Source organism: Bombus impatiens, unplaced genomic scaffold (assembly GCF_000188095.3).
Source record: "Bombus impatiens unplaced genomic scaffold, BIMP_2.2 scf_1117, whole genome shotgun sequence".
NCBI classification, from domain to species: domain Eukaryota; kingdom Metazoa; phylum Arthropoda; class Insecta; order Hymenoptera; family Apidae; genus Bombus; species Bombus impatiens.
The window spans coordinates 395,752-417,149 of record NT_177536.1 but is presented as its reverse complement, the minus strand read 5'-3'; the positions used below and the strand labels follow the sequence as shown (position 1 = coordinate 417,149).

The 21,398-nt window shown below is 35.6% G+C and overlaps 1 protein-coding gene across 4 annotated transcripts in view; it reads left to right on the top strand.

Moving 5' to 3' along the window:
* The window catches only part of LOC100749773 (glutamate receptor ionotropic, kainate 2), a 292,766-nt gene that overhangs the window by 6,034 nt on the left and 265,334 nt on the right, over positions 1 to 21,398 (top strand). The window contains exon 1 of one of the 4 annotated variants that reach the window (XM_033323708.1): positions 19,518 to 20,637. The exons of the other annotated variants lie outside the window; for them this stretch is intronic. The gene's annotated coding sequence lies outside the window, so the exon portion shown is untranslated. Of the gene's footprint in view, positions 1 to 19,517; positions 20,638 to 21,398 lie in introns of those variants that run through there. 4 annotated transcript variants of the gene reach the window in all.

Below are 21,398 nucleotides of genomic sequence, written 5' to 3'. Positions count from 1 at the left end.
AATTATTAAACCACTAAAAAACTTTAGTATGAAGATCAAACGAAGAAAACCAAATAAGTATATTTTTGTCGATATTCTTATTTATTTATATTAATATCACTCCATGGATAAAATATAATATTGATAATATGATATAGTCGACTAAAGATGATTCTTTTTAAAAATAACTGATTGACAAAATTAAAAAAAGAAGATTATTAGGAATTAATATTTGAATAGCTTTGGTAGTTTTTGGGTGGTAGATGCTCTTGTCTGGATTATGTTTCGATTTTTTGGACTTCAACGTGTACTTGGGAACGAAAAAATCCAAACCAAATCACTTCAAACGTGTTACTATGGACAATGTTTAGATTTTTCGGCTTCCAAATGCATTTTCCTATGTTAGATTCAGATTTTTCGGCCTGCGGATGTGAACAATTCAAACCTAATCCTGAAAGACGCAAGTAGGATATACACGTAAGGAAATTTTGGATGGGGAAGTGGTCGACTGAAAGAAGGTGTCCTTTAGCGTTGTTTATTTTTTTTTATGGAATTTGTGGAAGCCGCAATTTGCAATTATTTAATAATAATAGGATCTGGCTTCAGCGGGTTGCAGAGTTATGGTGCGCAACGGAAGCAATAAGAAAATTCGTTAAAACGTGGTATAGAATTTCGTCTTTGTTACTGCGAAGAAATGTTAATATGACGCATACAAACTTTTTATAGTAAGTGTTCGCTTACTTCCGTGAGTCACTGTCATATTCATATAAGAATTGACAATTCTGTGATAGTTTTACATAGTCATGACACCCAGTGTACTCCAGGTTTTCCCACCGCTGTCATTTTTCTTAGTTAGTCAAAGCTTTTTCACACGGTGATGTAGATGATTGGTTGAAAAAACTTGAAAGACTTCGGTCACGGCGTAGAGAAGACGTTGCTAACGCGGATTATTCGATACGGAGAGTCATCAGCAATGGTCGATTGCGATGGAACATGAATTTAACTGGGCCCACAGGTTCGTGTTTCCCCATTCATTCTCTTTTCATTTATACGCCGATGGAGTTCGTCGAAATTGCCATTAAAACACGTCGCTAACGATTTTTCAAGTATCCGCTTGTACGAGCGCGCGAATAATCCTGCGATCCAGCTGAAACGATTGCACGCTCGCGTACTTTTACTGTTCCATCTATAATTACGCGACAGCCGGTCTGGGTTACATTTCCATTGGGAAATTAGTGTCGTTAGATGGTAAAACTGACGCTAGTAGTCAATATCAACGGGAAATGTCGGTGGAACGCGTATGGAACGCGTCCGGACCAAGTGTGAGCGGCAGTGATATAAACTGGTAGGTAATCAACGCGTCGCGTCGCTCGCCCATAAAAGCGTTGTTGACTGTACTTCGTATATCGTCTCAAAAATAATCAGTAGGAAACAAATGGGTTCGTTTGAATGTATAAACTGGATAAAGACCCGTAAACTCTGTCTGACCGGTGCACGTGGCGCGCGTCTGCTAATTAAGATCCAAGTCATCCCATGCAGCCTTTGAACACTATTTTTCTGAATTCGAAGTACCGAGGGCGTGAAATAAATCAGGCAATCCTTTTAATTGAGCGGAGGCGAAACGATTAAACGATTACTCGCACCCCGACTGTCCTCTATTTTCCTCTTTTTCCTTCTTTTCCTTCCGTTTTTTAACCTGAATTTATTTTGATTGTTCGTTTCAAATGTTTTCGTCGAATCGAGGAGCGGTCTCTCTCTCTTTCTCTCGTTTTTTTTAACAAAGCATTCGCATGATTGTGCAGAAAGGCAAAGTTTCAGGTAGCCGTGTGCCATTTCTCGTATTGCTTGATTGTAAAATAGTTCTGTGGAACGTGATTTTTCTACGTCACAAACCGTTTCATGTTCTCTGATATTTTTATTCGACCCGTTGAAACTTCCGTTGATCAGCGTCATCAAGCTGCTTGTTTCGAAATAATGGTAGAGAAATGCACAAATGAGTCGCCGTATCGCAAACGGCGTCGAGAATTGTAATGCGCTTAATATTTCGTTAAAAATGTTGCCACGTTTAACATGAAAAAATGTGTTCGCGGAAACGCGGTTTGGATACATTAAAAAGTACATATATTCAAAGTGGATGAATATGGAATACGTAAGCAACCTACCGGGAGACAATAAACGTCGGTATCTCGAAAACGCGAACCTTCAGGCTACAATTTCAATTTGTCATTCACTGTCATCAATACCTTCCAGCCGTCGTGGAGACCAAATTTTTCATAAGCCAATCTACCGAATGCGTCACGTTCGTTATCATATTTTTGTCAACGATACAGCGTTTTCTTGCTAAATATTTATCACAATGTAATCCATCAAAAGCTTTAGAAAAATTGTGAGAATGTATCACTTTCCTTTGTAATATCAAAACCGGGTAAAGCATGTTTTTACAGAAAACGAAAAATCGTATTTCAGACGTCGAAATAAACAGAGAACGTATAATTTAATTCCATACGACAAAACGTTTCTTTTACATTTAATTAAAAGCATGTTGGAATTGAACGAACCTTTACACTTTTGATTAATACAGAATTTAAACAAGATTTCACAATTGTTTTACTCCTCAATATTATAATTATTGGTATACTAATCCTCGAAGAGCTAGTTGATGATATGTACACGTAGGTACATAATTATTAAATCCTGTCCTATGTAATTTATATGCACAATCAATGATAATTAATCGAGTAACTAGAAGCATTGATATCGATGACGAATTAGCGGCCGATTATTGAAATTTGACGAAATTTTGATGCCAGCCGTACTTAACAATCGGTCGTTTGAATTTCACACGATAAAACATTTACGAATACCATATACATATATCTTCGATCATTATTATCGATAAGTTTGCTACAGTTCAATATTTCTGACGAGCATTTGCGTTTCAATGATCGAAGAACTTTTATCACCAGTAAATGCACCATTGTTTCAACGTTATTAAAGTAATGATTTGAGCGGCAGCGTTTTAATGAGCGTTTCAGTATAGATTTTATTGATCCCTGTGTTTCACAAATTTCATATACTAGATTATATGTGTATACGTTTCGTATTATCCTTAATTTAGTCTGTGTTTGTCAATAAAAAGAATGAAAATATTTATAAAATTCTAAATTTATTCCGTTTCAATGCAGAAAGAATTTCTTTCCAAAATAATTGTTAATTATTTGCTGATATTTCTTTATGGAAACATTTCATGTATGTTTTACATTGTTGCTTATTTAAAAATTGATAAAGAGGATTTTTTTATTATCCATTTCTCCTGTTAAAAATTATCGGTATTTTTGAAAAGAGATCCAGCACTTTGAATTTGTTGAGTTGTTAGTGATTTATGTTAGTGGTTTAACATGGATAAGAGTTTGTCATATGTATAGATACTTGATGAAAAAATTGTTCCCGATATCAAAATACATCCGATATTGTAACATTGATTCGGCTTTATATATGCAAATATATGTTACACATACTTATTTATATATTAAATCAAAGCGGATAACTCTGTAATTTCACTTTTGAAAGCAGTATCAAATGTTTTATATTTATCAAATTAATTAACGGAAACGTGTATGCAGGAATATCGAATACTGGAATTTCACTTCAACATAATTTTTTACGAGAAATTTTTTGCAACAAATAATTTGTTTAAAATTTAATGACGACATAATCTTTTTGCATACATAAACTACCGCTAACACAAATACGAAACGTATCTTCATAAGTTTTTATAACTAAAACTTCACCAAAGTTATGAAGCAAACGTAGGGGTGAAATTTCATTTTTCAAAATTTCAAAAAATACAGCTCGCTTCTATTCATTAATCATATTCCCGCAACGCCTCTTTTCTATTTAAACTCTGCGAGATTTAAAAAGCTCCCCTAATGAAAATTCATTCTCATATCGCGAGGATTTTATTCGAATTGAAATATTCAATTTTAAGTGGACAAACTTGAAAATAAACACGGCCCAATTTTCCTTGAGATTATAATTTCATTTTCTTTACAGAGATAACTGGTAGTTGTATGGGTCAATAAATTTTTTCCTACCGATTTTTACGGAAAGAAAATTTAATTAAATATCGTTGCGCTTTCCTTTGACAGTCGGCATGGGTACACCGCCGCATTCATTTTCACAGTCACGTATAAAAAATGCAATTGAAATTCCATTTTCATTAGGCGTCCTCGATAAATGGTCACTACGCAGGCCAGAACCGACATTCACTTTCCGAACTGCATATTTCACGGATTAATTAAAGCGTTTTGCATGTAGGATGAATCGAATTCAAGTAACTACGTTGTATTTTTTACCTAGGGTCGCTAGAAAACCGGAACAACCGGTTTTAAAAGAAACACCAGCATTTTATTTAAACTTCATGCGTTTCGTTTTATTATCAGCATCGTGTCCCGTTGCTTTTATTAGATTTTTTCGCTATCGACTCATTTTTCTACTCACCGTTCCTCTATTAAATATCATTTTTCTTTTTCTTTCTAACGAGATTGTTTCCATTTTCATTTTATCGAAATATCATTTTTCTTCCTTCGAATTGAAAGTATCCATTTTTCTAGCGTAAGATCAACACATATACAATATGTAGCAGCCCACGAAAATATCCGAACATTTGTACAAATAACTTTAACTTTAATAAATATATTATGTGTGTTATACGAAACATTCTGAAATTTTATCAGCATTCTAACGAGACACGACTATCGTTACATTAACAAAGTTTGAAACATATCTGAAAATGTATGTAGATGTTACAAGATGCTTAAAAAATTACTATACTGTGTTAATAGCCATCTTAAGCATGTAAGTGTTAAAGATGATCTCATTGAATAAATAATGGACAATTGAATGTTCAAATACTTCTATGATATACTGTATATCACAATTTAATTAAACTACAAATTACCACGTAATTTTTCCGTTTCATCGTCGAATTTCAACCCGTTCGGCATTCCCCATCAATATTTTCTTACTCGCCCATTTTTTCCCTTCTTCTCTTATTACCTCTACACGAATTTCTCCATACAAAACATTTCGTTACAACGGCACACACTTGTTTCAATCAACGTGCACGCCTACCAAGTCCATTCATTTATCCTTTCACATGCCCTTCAAAAAGTTCTCGCCCGAATACCGAACAGTGGATCCAGGCAACTGTTCACAAAGAATTCACCTGCAATTTCCGTTGTGGCACGGCCCATTCGCGAGAGAGAAGGCGGCTTTTCAATAAAGCGAAGCGTGACTTCTGCACAATGCTGGTGCGTAGATACTGTACACACCGTACCATAGGGCACTCATCCCGATAGAAGTGGACGAGGGCAAAAGAATGAAAAGGTGTGCAGGGGATGTGGATTGAGAGAGAAAGGTAGAGGGATTGAACAGAAGCGGTACACTCGATATATTGAATTTCCACTTGGCCCACGACCACTGCCACTGGGTCTTTCGACTATCGATGCACGACCGCTTGTTTCGATGGAAAACGCAACGGCTGATTAGCGGGAGAAAAAAATTGAACGCAACTTTTACAGATGTTAGTCGAGCGTGGCTAATATACAACGACAGGACCGATGTTATTGAACTTTGAGAGCAGTGAAACGTTGGACAAACGAACGATCACGCTGGTTCTATTGATACGCATGTTACTGCTTTCACGATTAAATAAGCACGCTGCTAGATCGGACGGAATGATTGGTTAGTGATTTTGACGCATTGAGTTATAACGATGTGTGGAAGTTGATTAATTTCCACGTATACCACCAATGAAAAGACACACAATGTACACAATCTGTCTATGAAGTTTTATACTTTGGTCTTTTTCAGATAGCGCCACTTAAGCCTTCTGATAATACTTGTTAATGATTGATCATCGAAATATTTCAGCAAGTTCATAAAAATTGATCATTAAAATATTTGAATTCGTGTTACGCAAAGTTTCATTAGTATGATTAGATGTGTTTGGCAGTGTCCATATAATCTTTGTTGAAGTAATATTTCAATACTATTGCTTTGGATTGTCAACTAAATTCTTGTTTTCATATCTTGCAATAATTTGAACTATCTTCTTATTCACCGAATTTAGAATCTGCATTAAGAAATCGCGCTTAAGAGGTTTAATTCTTGACACGCAAACTGACGTAACGTGAATTAAACAGTAAGTCTACAACTAGTATTCACCCAAGAATTCAAAAGCTTCAATTCTCAGCTACTTGATGCACGAACTTAAAATTATGTTAAAAGCAAAAGAACGAAATTATTTCCTTGAGAATATAATTTTGTATCAATTTCCCGCCTCTAAAACTTCGTAAACGCACAGTGTACAGTTCCGAACATGGACTTTTGCCAACGTAGCGCATTATAGATTTGTATCTACTTTCGTAAATTGCCATATTTTAAACTGCTCCCTTTTCGAATCCATAGAGATAGAGCAGAGAGTTCGATTAAACATGGAAGCTAAATGCAACAGAACCGGAAGGTTATCGAACGCGCGGAAGCAATTGAAACGTCGCGTCGCGTCGAGTAGTTGCAGTAGTTTCTCGACCTTCCACCGTTACTTGCCGAATTTTGTCGAACGTTGTTTCCACGAGCGGCATGGAAGCTATTTTTCAGCCGAATCGTACACTTCCAATTCGGCTTCGTCTCACTGCCTTGTCCTCTCTTTTCTTCGACCACCGGCGCGTGTCTACGTGCTCTCATTAACGTTATGTATCGGAATCTTCGCTAATTCGCTCGCGCTACGTTGAATATTCATTGTTTGCGATTGGAACGAGTGTAAATAACTACCGAGAGGATACACTCTCGGCATATTGCATTATTTACCGGTTTTATGTCTGACTAACCTCCAGGGAAATCTTTAGTAGGTATTTAGCCGTGACCCCGGCATTGACGTTGTCAGAAAATAACAACAATGTCCACCTACCTAGCCGCCTGGCTATCACCACGGGTAATAAGAACATAATGTATTCCAATGCGTGCATCTCAACGCGAACTGCATTATTCTTCCAAATAGCTTTCATTTTTTCCTCTCCTCTTTCACATCCTCATTATTTTATTTCACGTGAGTGCATCAAGTAAAAGAGTCTCGCAACTCACCACCACTCTTCTTCCTGCATCAGGGGTATTCTTCGTGTCTGCCGTTTCTTTCCCTTCATTTCTTTCCTTCGTCGAGCGAGTTTCTTAGTTCTCTATTACATTTTCGGCCCGAGAGACAACACCGGCTGTCCATATTAATATCTCGCTCATAAATCCTTATCTTGTCGCTTGTCCTTGGTCTTTCGAGACTATTTCATCTCACCACCTTGCGAGGATAGAATCTTCCCTTTGAATTCTGTTTCGTCGTCTTTTCACGTCATATTTACTTCTCAGACTCATTTTATTCGTCTTAGTAAATGTTGTGTCAGAGATCTGTAGCGCAGATGATATCTTTTAAAATGTGATAGTATTGTTATCCAGTGATGAAATAATATTTATCTTTATCTTTTGAGGATATATCGTTGATTTGTTAACGTAGAACGTGTTTAAGATACAGAAATTCTTGGGTAGCATTAAAGAAACCGCTGACGAATTCGAGCAAAGAATTGAATTTGTATAGATATTCATGGCCAACCACGCAATTTTCATCTCGTTTGTCCCTTCCTCCGGTACTGACGCAACTTTTTCATTCGACGCGACCACGAGGCCTGATTACCCTCATCTACTTGCAACCACGAAGTCCCCTCGTGCTCTGGTTCCGTCAAATAAAAGAATAATAAGCGTCACATCGGCACGGATTACCGGTCGTAACCAAAGTTCCTGGCTTAATCCTTCCTTTTCTTTCTTTCACGTCTTCTCCGTCTTCTTTCCTTTTTCTATCTTTTTTCTTTTTCTCTCTTTGAATCAGAGCACCAGGATAAAATAAAGAACCAACGTAGAAATAAAAGGCAGAAACACCCACGCAGGAGAAAAGAAGAGGCAGAGCGAGGGTCAGAAAAGAAAATTGCATTTTAACTTAATCGCGAGGCGGAACTTGAAACTTCCACGATGAAAACGGCGGAAAAGTCTCGACGCCCTGTAATCGAATGATCGGGCATTAAGTCAACTATTGGCTAATGGACTGGGAGTGCTCGGTAAGAAAAGGTCGCCCGATTTCCTGTCGGTTCCTTAGCGATCGTGTCCTGCTCTCGTTTATTCTCTTGGCCGCTTTGAGAAAAAATTCTCTCAATTCGAATAACGATAACGAAATTAAAATATGACAACTCATTAATATACCGCGAATGTCTATAGAAATTGATATTTGTACAAATACAACTAAAAGAATGGAACCTGAATAGAAATTGGCTTCATTCCTTAAATATTATAAGAAGTATTTTAGTTCAGATATTTTATATATTTTTGTATATTTTGCATATTTTTATAGGTACATTTCTCAATACTAAACATTCACAGTATATTGAGTCTTCTTATATTTTAAGAAAATCGATTATCACGTTCACCTGTCTTATGACTAATTCTACAGTGGAGTGTTATTATTTAAGCCTTTCTTAATAAATCGGAAATGAATATTGTTTCTTTAATCGATGAAATGTAGCGCTAAGGGCAGATTGGAATATTAAGCACCAATATAACGTCTGTTCTATTTCTTTATGAAATGGAGAAGGACACTCGTGACGAATAAGACGTTGGACTTTGTATCTGAATCTGCAGAATTCAAGGTTCTCGGATATGAATTTTTATATTGAAAGTATGGATAGGAAATTTAATAAAGGAAGATAATCTGACTTTATTAAGTTACAAACTATAGTAGCGGATTAAAAAATTGAGGAAATAAGCGGCAAGGAAGAAAACCATAATTTTACAAAGAAAATTTATATTTTATAAGAGCAGCGAATAGATGAAGAATGAATGCCTCCTCTCATAAAAACGTTAATGTTTCTCCTTTTTGTTATTAATTACTATTCAGGAACTACATGACTAACATAAACTTAATTATACCTATGTTATGTCAATAAATATATATATATATATATACATATAATGTGTCTCCCAAATAGAATATATAATACATAGATATTTACAGATATAATAATATATTAGGTTGTTTCGTTTCATAAGGTGATAATAGATAAACAACAATTTCTCTTTTATATTATTTTATTGAATTAGGTATGATCCATTTCGTTCTATTTTTTTATTACGTTCGTGCATAATTCAATAAACTAATATAAAACAAAAAACATTGTGCGTTTATTATTTCGGACGACCTAATATAATATACAAGAAAATGAAAACTCTTTGGAAATGTATTAATCGCTTCTCGCTATCTTTTCCATATACGGCCATGTCAAACCAGTGAGATAAGCGTTGTTCTACACCAGATAGCATTCTCGTTACTAGCATAGACAAATATTTGTAGATGGAACCCACCAATCGTCGGTACGTGAGATTTTGATTCGATTTAGGGATTCAAGCTGACATTATACGGCCAGCATAATTTACAGCTTGGACACCGCGTGCGCACGTGACGAATAATGGGTACAGATAGGAACGTGTCCAATAACACGGTAGGTTGTGCCTGTTTGTAAATCGAATGCATCGGTTGTTAGGCGTAACCACTGTAAGGGATGTTCGAACGGACCATCAAGCGTTGATACTGTGCTAAGTTATCTGAGTAAGATCGTAAAACGAAATCTCGTAACTTCTGCTCGCATGATGCTTACATATGTCTTTGTCTGTATATTGCTTTCTGTCAATTCTGGCAGCCAACGTGTATGAAACTCCATAGAATTCCGAATGAGGATAATATTTGCTGATAGATGAATAGGTTAAGCGAAGATTTCAATGCGATTATTGTAATTGTCTAACTTATCTGCGTGCATAGTCATCTCACAGTCGGAGACATAGCGTTTTGTTAACTATCAGTAATTTTAAATACGCTGTGCAAATAATGAAATCCTAAATAAGAGCTGCAAACATAGAAAAACTGCTCCAATTGTGAAAACTCTGGACCAAATAGTTTGGATGAAAGCTTGTGTTTAGAAAATGATTGTGTTTTTCTATATTCTGCAGTTAAAAAATTCATCATGCATCATGCATGCTTCAACAGTTTCATCTATCGTTTTTCCTCTCGGCTGTGTTAACAATATGCTGTGTCAGACGTAGCAATGCAAGAAATACTAATCATTCAATAGCGAAATATGTTCCATTTCCAACGGAAAGTTTTGCTGAAGCAGACATTACGAAATATCCTAGTAATAGAATTTTCAGTTGGTCGAAACTAGTTGGAGTTTTGGCTGTTCACCGCATTTACATGTTTCCGACCTGGTCGTATATTATCGATTCACGCGACACGTGTGACTACGTATGTTTTCAAGATGTCGATTCCTTGAAATTCGTCGCGTTCGATGTTTTATTAAATCTCCGTTTGCATGTAAATATCGGGAATTTGCCAGGAAAGTTCGCGGTAACATCGTGAAACCGAAACGAACAGTGAAACGTCGTCGTGAATCGAGTTACGGTTTCAACAGTGCGCGAACTTCCAACGTCCAATATCGTCCCGTTGACCTCTCTTGTTCGACGTGTACGATCCATTGTATAATTTTGCCTCGACTTACGATTGAATCGGTATGGCCATCCGTGGTTGCGGCGTCAATAAAGCGAAAAGGCCCGAGACTGCCGGCAACGCTTACCTTCTCGGTAATAAAACGATAACGTTGCGTTCAAACGATGTTGCATCGTATTCAACGCGAATTACATATTTCCCAGCTGAAACTGCAAATATTAAACTCGCTTGTAATATCGTTTCTCAATGTTGTAAACAACCGCAACTTGGATGATCTTGTTGAAAATAGAAACGCTTCTACCTTTCGAGTTACAACAAGAAATATCTTCTATCAATTCCAGCGCGATTTTATATTTCTTCTTCGTCCTCCTTTATTTTTATGATAAATAAAATAAAAGTTTCGAAGAATTGTCTGAGAAGATTGAACCTATCTTGCTTCTTCGGCGGATTAATCATCCGTCTCTCATGCGTAGAGAGCGATTCAATTTGTCGTTAATGCGATTTATTTGAAGTTCCGATAAGTAGGTGATAAAGTGCTTTGGGAACAATGCTGCGAGTCACGGTTAGCTCGCTCAAGCGTCCATACTATTCGGAGTACGTGAAAGTGACAAAAAAGCGTAATCGATAATAGAACTGAGCAAGTGACTGTATAATACCGCTTCTTTGATCAGCAACCGTACCGTAATTTGTACCATGAAAGGATAACGAAAATTAGGCCAATCGTCGATTCTATATATGTAATGTCACGTATCATCGGTACATTCTATTAAAAATCTCCACAAACTTTCGTTAACTATTCAGCTAAACTTATAATAAAATATAAGAGTTGGCTTATTGTAAGGTTCTAAATTAAAGCGTCAAATACGGATACTAACTTTTGTAGCGACATTCAGGTTCCATGTAGTATTCTTCATCTTTTACTCGGAACTCGATCAGTGCTAAGATATAGTTTACATTTACGTAGTTCTAGGGTTCAGAATCTTTATCTTTGTAGGTTTTTAATACAAAATTTCTTTTGACCTCTTTGTTGAATTATTTCTGTTCCTTTTTAGTAATTATTACTATCTAATAATTAATTTATTATATATTTCTTTAATATTAAAAAAATTATATGATACATCATTTTCATTGATTAATATATATCATTTGTAGAAATTAAAATTGCCAATAAACAGTGCTATTCGCAGGTTAACCATCCTTCTTTGGGATTTGTTAAAGGAAAGAGCGTGAAGTCTCAATCTATTTCTGTGTTTTCGATTTTTACAAGTACCAGGATGTTAGATGCCTATGTTGCCAACTATTTAACATATAAGCAATATTCATTCTATGAAGTTCTTCAGTCAATTGTAATAAAGACTTTTTCTTAGCACTATTTTGTTGAAGTATACTTTACTATGATAAGATTGAGACTCAAAAAAACTTTTTCAGTTGAAGAAAGATATATGATATTGGGATATTTAACAAGAATTCTGAAACAAGAGAACCAACCTCGAGCGTTTAAAGCAAGGAGGAATTCCAAGGATAGAGGAAACAATGCAAATGCACAAGGAAAGAAATTCTAGAAGGGAAGAAAATAACGCAGGGGAATAACGTTTCAGAAAAAAGAAATTTTACCAATAAAAGAAAAAGAAAGATGTGGTGTAGGTGCAGCAAGAACAACAACGATTACGCTATATTGTAAAACAATTCGACGTATCTACAATTAATTGCGTAATTAAGGATGCAATTAGGAAATATTCAGAAATATTTGAATAACGACTTTAATGAGAATTTCTATTAATGAGCAAGACTTATACATAACCATGGTTCAATTTGACTTTGTAGGTAGATTCTAGGTAAATATTAGTCAATGAACCAAATACGAAACTAGTTCCACGTAAAATATTCACTGCATCTAAACGCTCAAAATCACAGAATACTCAACGATGAAAATTAATTTACCAGGGGATGTATCGATACTAGAAAGCTTGATTAATGAAACTCTCTGTTAGTGAGAAATTCCGGAAGACGTAGTACCAGTAGCTTAAAGGGCGTGCAGTCTTCGTACGTGTAGCAGGTCTATGAACATAATGTACTTCCACCTCGTACTAGGGTATGCTTATAACCGGCTTAAACGGGATTATATCCCTATTGGGAGGTAGGCAAGCGATCGTGCAAGGCAGACAGTATGAACGGAGGGTAGCGAACAGGAAGTAGCATGATTACGTATTGAATTGAGCAATTATTCAGCGGATTGCTAGATTTCGCGATCTATATACAATCGTCTAGGCGGCCTGTGTACGATATTCGCACCTGAACGCGGCCTACATACCTTCCTGTGCGTCTCGATATAGCTGTTTAAGTGTCCCCAAACGGTCAGTGATTCACGGCTGGCATAGCCATGAAATTGATCTGCTACCGATATCTCTCTTTGCCGTCCACGATCGTTTTACCGATAGGACCAGAATTACGTCTTCTCTTTGCTTGGTTTCTTCCTCTACGCGTCCTTTTATTATCAATTTCTTACGTGTACGTTTTATGCATACAACGTACATTGGTTAATTCTTGATCAACGAGTGTGGAATGAAATTTAATGCCTAAGACATTTCACCAGCTCGATTAAATCGCTTGCACAAGAGTATATTATCGGACGATTAATTGTGGGACGGTGGAAGGCTCTTCCGCAGCGCAAGGCTAGGGGTTACGTTGTTTATAGCGATGAAAGTGGTCGGTCGAAATGGTTTAAGATGAGCCGAGAGCGGAGCGATCCCAGGAAGGAAGGAGCTTTATTTGATCTTCGTCTGTATGTTCGAACCCTTCCTGTATGTTCTGGAGGAAGAAGCTGTCGATGCTTTTGGACGACCAAGAAATCGATGAGTCGACGGGTTTCCTAGCTACTACATACGAATACGTACACACACGTATGTACGAGTGTACTATACATTTCGATTGCTCGAACCATCTCTTCAAGTTTGGCTGGTACGATTTACTCAAGAACGGACGTTTATTTTTGGAAGAAGTTGTTCTCGAAGATTTTCTTATTTTCGCTTGCAGAAGTTGAAGAACCGTTCCCCAAGTCGCGTGTAATATTTACCAGGGAACACTTTGAAGCGTTTGCATAGATTTCTCTGTAAACTTTTCCCATGTTGCGTATAGTAACTACTCGGTAGCTCCGGTATTTTTCATCGATTATGCTATACCCGAACAAAATAGGATGAAACTTTCTTGTTGTTTTTAAACTGTCAAGGAAAGTTCACATTTATTCCACCTATCCATCTTTGACGCATGTTTCCATCGCGATATATCACGGCTTACGTCGATCAGTCAAACATATGCTGTTTTAACGATTTGACTTTCTCGTCAACAGGGAATGATGTATCCGTTGAGTAAAACGAATCGTTTCCTATCAAAAAGCACGACATTGTACGGAATCGCCAGACTCTGTACCTACCGAGCGTACAGATGTTTCGAGTTCAACGGCGCGAGGAAGAAGAAACTGGTCACAGAGGATTTAGATTTACGACGACAAATAATTTATTCAAATCCTTCCTCTGTTTCGGCTTGACTTCCTGGTTTCTTGGTTTGGTTGTTCCTGAATAGAAACATAGAAGAAGAAAACACCAAAACCGTACCGCTGTCGATTCTTCGTTCCAAGAGAGCGGTAAAGCTGCAAACAAGTGGACGAACGTGCTAGGCATAGAAAGAGGATTTTCACAGAGGTGTTCATCGTTTTGCCGCACCTATCCATAGCCAACGACCGAGCTTTTGTTCGGCCGCATTGACGGTGGCTTAGTTTAACCATTGATGTTTTAAATATTCATCGATCGTCGCGCTTCTGATGAATTTCCACTCGATTAAATTCATGATTCGTACTTTCTTTGTTCATTTCTGTTTATACCAGTCTTCGTTGACTTCCGACGATTCGATTGTCACTTCTGCAATTTACCTAAAGATGCATGCATTTCAAGGCGGAATGTCAATATGCACCGATAGTTTTAATGTACTCGCATAGAGTTATCGTTAACCCTTTCGAAGTTTATATTCTTTGAAACTTTTTGCGCAATTTACATTCAACGGCTTTAATTAATATCTCAATGAGCAATTGACATACTATGTGAAACGATCATATTGCAATAAGCAATTCATGTAAAAGTAATAATCAAAAACCTTTGACCCAATTGCTTTTTCAGAATTTTGAAATTAATAACGTATGTACGTTGGTATATTGCTATTAAATTAACTTATAATATAAAAGACTATGTTTCATGTATTAAAACTCAAAGGAATTGAATGAAGTAGAATATCAAGTCCGCATAGTATAGGATCGAAAATAGTTAACACATCATCAAATCTTCATATGAATATCCTGATTAATTTAAAAAATACAGTTTGAACAAGATAATTGTTCCAAACGCACCTCACCTATGTGGTATTAATAGAAACGATAGAAACTCGAAACACGAAGATATACTAGGACGATAATTGAAGCGTTTATATCGAGCGCTTGCTAAAAAATAAATAAAAAAATTATTTGTACCGTTTCTTGATGGTATTTATAAATCAGAAGGATAATCAGTAAGAATAATAGACGATGAATGAGATGATAATGGCTTACTTTTCCGACTGCACTCGCGATTTCTATCGATCTCAAAACAGAGAGGACACGATAATCGTTAAGAGCGTTTAAGCGTTCCCACGAGGATTCAGGATCGGTGCGGCATCGTCTCGTGCACAATTCCACTGGTGTTTCATGCGTAACCAAAACGGATCGGCAGATCGGGCTTCCATGTTTATAGGCGTGCAGCGTAGCGTATGCTCTTACTGTTCGCCACCTGTGCAGTGTATTCACTCGGTTTACCCTGTATCCGCAGATGTATCCGCAAGCGCGTCCTTGTATACGTTTCATCGAGTGGCTCCAAGTAGTTACTATCTCTATAGTAGTTACTAGCTATCGTCGCCGTTGTCGATCAGAAAGGAGAACTTGACACGCGGCAAAGTGCATCTCGCACGGTACATCTAGGTCGTCCTATGTACCATCTCCCTTGTGTCGATGTATAAGGGCTGTTTGAACGACTTAAAGATGGTATAAACAGGAGAGGCAGCGAATAAGTTGATTGTACTTGATCTTTGATTTTTCCTATAATATACCTCTTTCGAAGAATACGAATAAAGTTCGTTATCGTATTTTAGTATTTTTAAGAAGTTCGCGAGTTATTCGTATTTTATGCATGGTTCGTTGCATATCTGTATCTTGGAATTACTTTCCATTTCTGTTTTCTTTTCCTTTTTGCTTTCGAATGCACGAATATACAGTAAATATAAGGAGTCGTGTGATAAAATTCTGTTGTTTTTCATAGAAACGTTATTGCAAATAAGAAAATGTAATATTTTTACGCAACCAGAATTACGAAATTTTAATAGTTGACTACTGGCTTTTTTCAGAAACAGAAGATAGCTTTGATTCATTAGTATATTGTTGTTATATGAAATTCTGATAACGCCACTCAACTTGTAAACACACGAGGGCATCGTTTATTTTGTTCATGTTCGTTAGCGAAGAATTTGCCAGTACCTAGTTGTAGGCTGAAAAAATACATGTAAACGGAAACATACAATCACGTGAAATTTTGTTCTATATTTCGAGTGGATTGTCAGATACGATATTGAATATTTTTGTCGATAACGGGAAAAGATAATTGACGAATGTTACAGCCAGAATTTTTAGTTACACTGCCTTTCTCTCGAAACATCTTTTTGTATCGCAACAAACACGAGAGTAATTAAGGATGGTAGAATTAGATAGTACATCTTGTATAAAGTATACCTAACACCAAATTCGTTCTATTCAAAAAGATTCTAATCTTTGAATAAAGATCTACTCTGCAATGATCAATCAAATTTTTCTAATCAAACGGACAAACTTAGCTGGAAATACATAAGCTGTCTTTTATCCACGTACCATCCATTAATTCCCTTACAATTTTTCAATTTCTCTATGCCCACCCTAAAGGTGATCGACTTCGAACGTGACTTTATTTTCAACACATCCATACAAATCTATCATACTTCGGATTTTTTCAATGAACTGCATCTACGTGGATATCGATTGGCAATATTGCTACCAATACGGAATATGCTCCCTATTTCCGACGTGTTGACGCTGTTTCATTCGTTTCGATATGCGGTGTACACACAAGTCGTGTGTATACATTTGTCGATGGATGTGTGTTAGTCAGCGTGGATATAGCATCGATTCCTCGAGAGACCAGAATCCTCACCACGTTACAAATCCTCTGACGTAGCAGGTGACAAGGATCGATAGATTAATTAGGTAGAGAGGTACAGAGTAAGGTAAAGAAAGATGCTATTACATTCATTATGCATAATGCACATTTGCTATAATATTTTGGTAATTCTGCGAATTAATAGAATGTTTTTCCGTCTACATGGAAATGAATAAGCTATGTAAACTGTCTATATGGGTATACGTATTTATGGTCATGCATAGATCTATCACTATACCTACTAGAGTATACAGATTCAGATATGCGCAAACGTATGTACACATATGCATATTTATGCGTGTACTCGAGGGTTCGACGTATTTCTTGAGCTTAATAATTGTTTAATCTGTATGTATATTTTACCAGATCTCCTAGCATTTCGAAACATAACTATGTTTTTTCTAATTTAAAAAATTAATTTACGCGTGATTACGGGCGCTTAATTGAGACATACACAGAGATATAACTGTTATTTGAGCATCGAGTTTAATAGTTTTCTATTTTTCGTATAAAATAAAATTCAGTATTTACTCTGATAAAAACATTAAGCTTCTGGAATTGACGTTGCAAATGTATATCAATGTGAATAAATTTAATTTATATGGAAATTATACTTTCATTCTCTGTAATTATTGCATGGAATAATGTAATGAACAAATAAAAGTGTACGAACGGCGTATGTATTTAAAAGAAAAACAATCTGGAAAATTGACTGAGCACTCTCCAATTTAAATGTGCGAAATAATCTCATTTCATCGATATCATTAAAATGTATTATTTAATCTAAAACAAAAGCCGCACAAGTTGAATTAGGAATCATTAATAGATAATTTATTAAAATATACAAAATATGATTTGATTATAACTGTTACATTATTCAAATCATGAATAGTAGAATCTAGTTCAATGAAACGTCATGGTTTCTTTCTGTCGTTCCTAATTTGTAGAAATTACCGGTAGCAAAATTTAATTTTTAAAACTAGATAACCTAAAGATTAATCTCGAAAATTTGAAAAATTCTATAACTCTTGAGAATTAGAAGAAACTAGTACTTAGAATGTTGCAAGTGTTTTAAAGGTATCTTTATGATCTATCATTTGAAAATTTGAAACATTTTCCAATTTTTTTAAATTATGAGGATCTACATATCTGAAAAATTGCGAATGTTTTAGGAGTATTTTTTTGATTTTACATATTCATGATCATATTCTATATACTTAATTTTGCGAAATTCACAAGATTAAAACAATCGCAATTATTTCTAGAAAATTCTAAAAGTTTTAAGAATGAGTTAGGTGTATCATATTTCACAAATATCAAATTGGGTGAATTTCATGTCCTATTCGAGTTTCATGAGTGTAGATTTGAGTGCATCGAGTCTAACGTTGGTATTTGATCACTGAGATAGCTAGCTTGTATCGTATTAAGTACAGGGTTTAGTGCATCGTGTTCTATATAGTCGATTGTGTGAGCCTGTATCAGGTTGCAAGTGTTTAAGATGATCTGTATTAGGTTCTAGAGTAGGATCGCCAATATGGAGCCCTATGTAACCAAGTCTGTTAGCACTGAATCCCTCGAATTTTTAGTCGTCTGTATTAAATCGAACTTTCACATGATATAGATATCATAGATTCAACATTTCGAACAGACATAAAGTTTCAAATAAAGAAATTCTAACAAAAAGTAGAATAAAGACTGCTCTTCGTACATTCTAATTGTTAAACGTGAATGCTGATTACATTTAGATTAAAAAGCATTTTTCTTTTTCTAATTTTTGTATATTATTAATAAATTGAAATTATTACGTTACACTGAGTTTTATAATCGATTGTGTCTCATTTTTATAAAAAATGATCTTAATCTTTTGCACTCGGAAAACATTGCAATATCTCTTTCCATCAACTTGATAATCAGGCGTACTTACGAAACAAATTTGCTTTACTAATATTTTTTATGGTAAGAAGTATTAACTTTTATCATTTACATATGTATTACTAAATCATATTATTTATCAGACTTTAAAACATTATATTATTTATAAACAATTGTCTGAATTACATTTTAAAGAGTAATCATGAGAAAAAATTCATTATACATTCTAATTAAAATATTGATAAAGTACCTTCGACAACAAAATGTTCATTGAAAAAATCAAGACGAGTCCTTGTCATTACATCATTTTTATATACATACATATGTATACATATGTATTTGATGTTTTACTCCTTCCCAAATATAATACTCACGATACATATATGAACTGATGATGTTAGAATATTTTTAAATACAAAGTTCGTGTCTAATAATTTTGTAAATTGGATACATTACAAGATAGGACATACATGACACTAAAAATATTGTGCGAGCACAAGTGACGTACTAAGTGCAAGAGATTAAAGTAATTCATAAAAATATTACTTATTTGATAAGAAGACTGAAGAAATTGATTGAAGAACATTTTCCTTTTTATACAGCACTTCTTCATAACAAAACACACACAATTATGCGAAAATACCACAAAACATCACAAAAACGCCATGAAAAGGTCTTTCAACAAATCACGTTACTAAGCCTTGTAACTGGCGTTAGAGCTATCGATACGCTTCGACAATCGAAACAATCACTTCCCGCAAGCGGCCACTAGATGCCACTGTCGCAGGTATCGTTACGAATTTCAAAGGAATCACAGTGCTCGTGCAAATTCGACGATTTTCGTTGCTGCGATCAACATACACACGTTTAATTTACCGCTTAGTCGACTTAAACATTCCCTAGTGAATTGTGTTCAAGTTCATCAAAACAGACTCAGTCGTATTTTGCTTTATTGGCTACGATTGTGTACCTCGCGCTATTGCGTAGAATATATATATATGTATATCTTCACACGTCTCGTTGACCGTAATATATTATGGAGTTTCGTATACTTCATATGAATCGCGACGTGCAACGCACGATGACATTCCCGTACACTGTGTTTCTGTATAACTTTATCATTTTCTCGTGTCTTGTGTATAATAGTGTTGTTTAGCGACCATATACTGGCGGTGCCAGTCACGAAGATGTTTTAAATGGAATTCGCAGACAACGAAGGTGGCGTTGCTGTAGCAGTTTAGTTTCCCGCGAATTCTCCGGCGACAAACGATAAGGATATTACTGTGTTTATCGTAAGAAGTACTCTCGGTTTTGTTTTACGACGACCATTAACCTGTTTACGAAATTAGTGCGTAGAACGTTATGGAGGATGTTTCGGGTCACTCGTAATCCCTAAAGGGAGTAGCACGATGGCAAATTTGGAAAGTTGACGACAGTGTAAGTGGATTAAAGAAACCGTTTCACCCGTTTCGCCCAGAGAAAGTAATTGTTTTAACCTGCCGCGTGACTGGTCGTTTCGTAACTAGAAACGGGGATAACTAGACGTCGCGTCGGTGCACGGAACGTTAGAGCGTCATTGTTCGCGAGCTTCGTGATCGTAAACGCTAGTTTTTTGGCTTCACCCTGCTCGTAACGTTACGCCATGCCCCAGTAACCCGAACTCTTATACACCGATAGCTGATTGGTGACGAGTCTCAGCATCGATTGGCTCTCTCTGCACTAACACTATCGCGAACATAGCAGAGTTTGCGTGTGTAGGTGGATATGGCTATTTGAAATTCCATTCCATCTTTCTCTGCTTCTTACTTTGCATGGGGATCTCCTTCCGTTAGGATTACGATCCCTGACAGGAAAGTTTTCGCATTGGATGAGAAGGCGGCAAAAGTAATTGAGAGCAAATACCCGACGAAAATATTCGACAATATTCTCCGATGAGTAAGTTATTCTTTTCATAAAAGTTATGTTTAATATGTTATAATATACTTAACCTTTAAGTACAAACTACTTGACTCCCAGAAGGGTATCAATTTTTATTTCATTATTACAATCTAGTGATGAATTTTCAAAATCAATATTTAGTTGAATTAAGAATTTATTTACATTTTTTTAATTATATTCATAAAAATATAAAATTATTTGAATTATATGTATGAAATATTATTACCTTTCTTTCTTGAACAAACTAGTTATATCAAAAAGAACTTTTATGACGCAGAATTAATCAATAAAGTTACAAAATATGTATGATATTTATGATGACTATAAATAACTAGTAAATGATCTACTCAGAAGTCAAATTGATCAACTGCATCTAATTTAAAATTTCTTAATTTTAATATTAAACTGCATGATGACCATAAGTATTTTAATACTTCAGAAATGAAGCGATTACTCCCGATTGAGTTAATCTAAGAGAGTGAAAGGGAGAGTTTGACTTTAAGATGGTTCAAATATTCATGACAATAATAAAAATACAAAGGTCTGTAGTTAAAGGTTGATTTAATTTTTTGATTCCTTATGCGATAATAATCGTAGTTATAATATACGGGAAAAATAATATTTTCTCACATACTGTTTCCTAGAATTTAACATTGGTAGAGAGAAACGTTGTTTCCTCATGCTCCTAAAGTTATTTCAAAATCACTTTGTGCGTTTTAAATGGAATCTGAAATTGAGGGGGAAAAAATATATGCTTC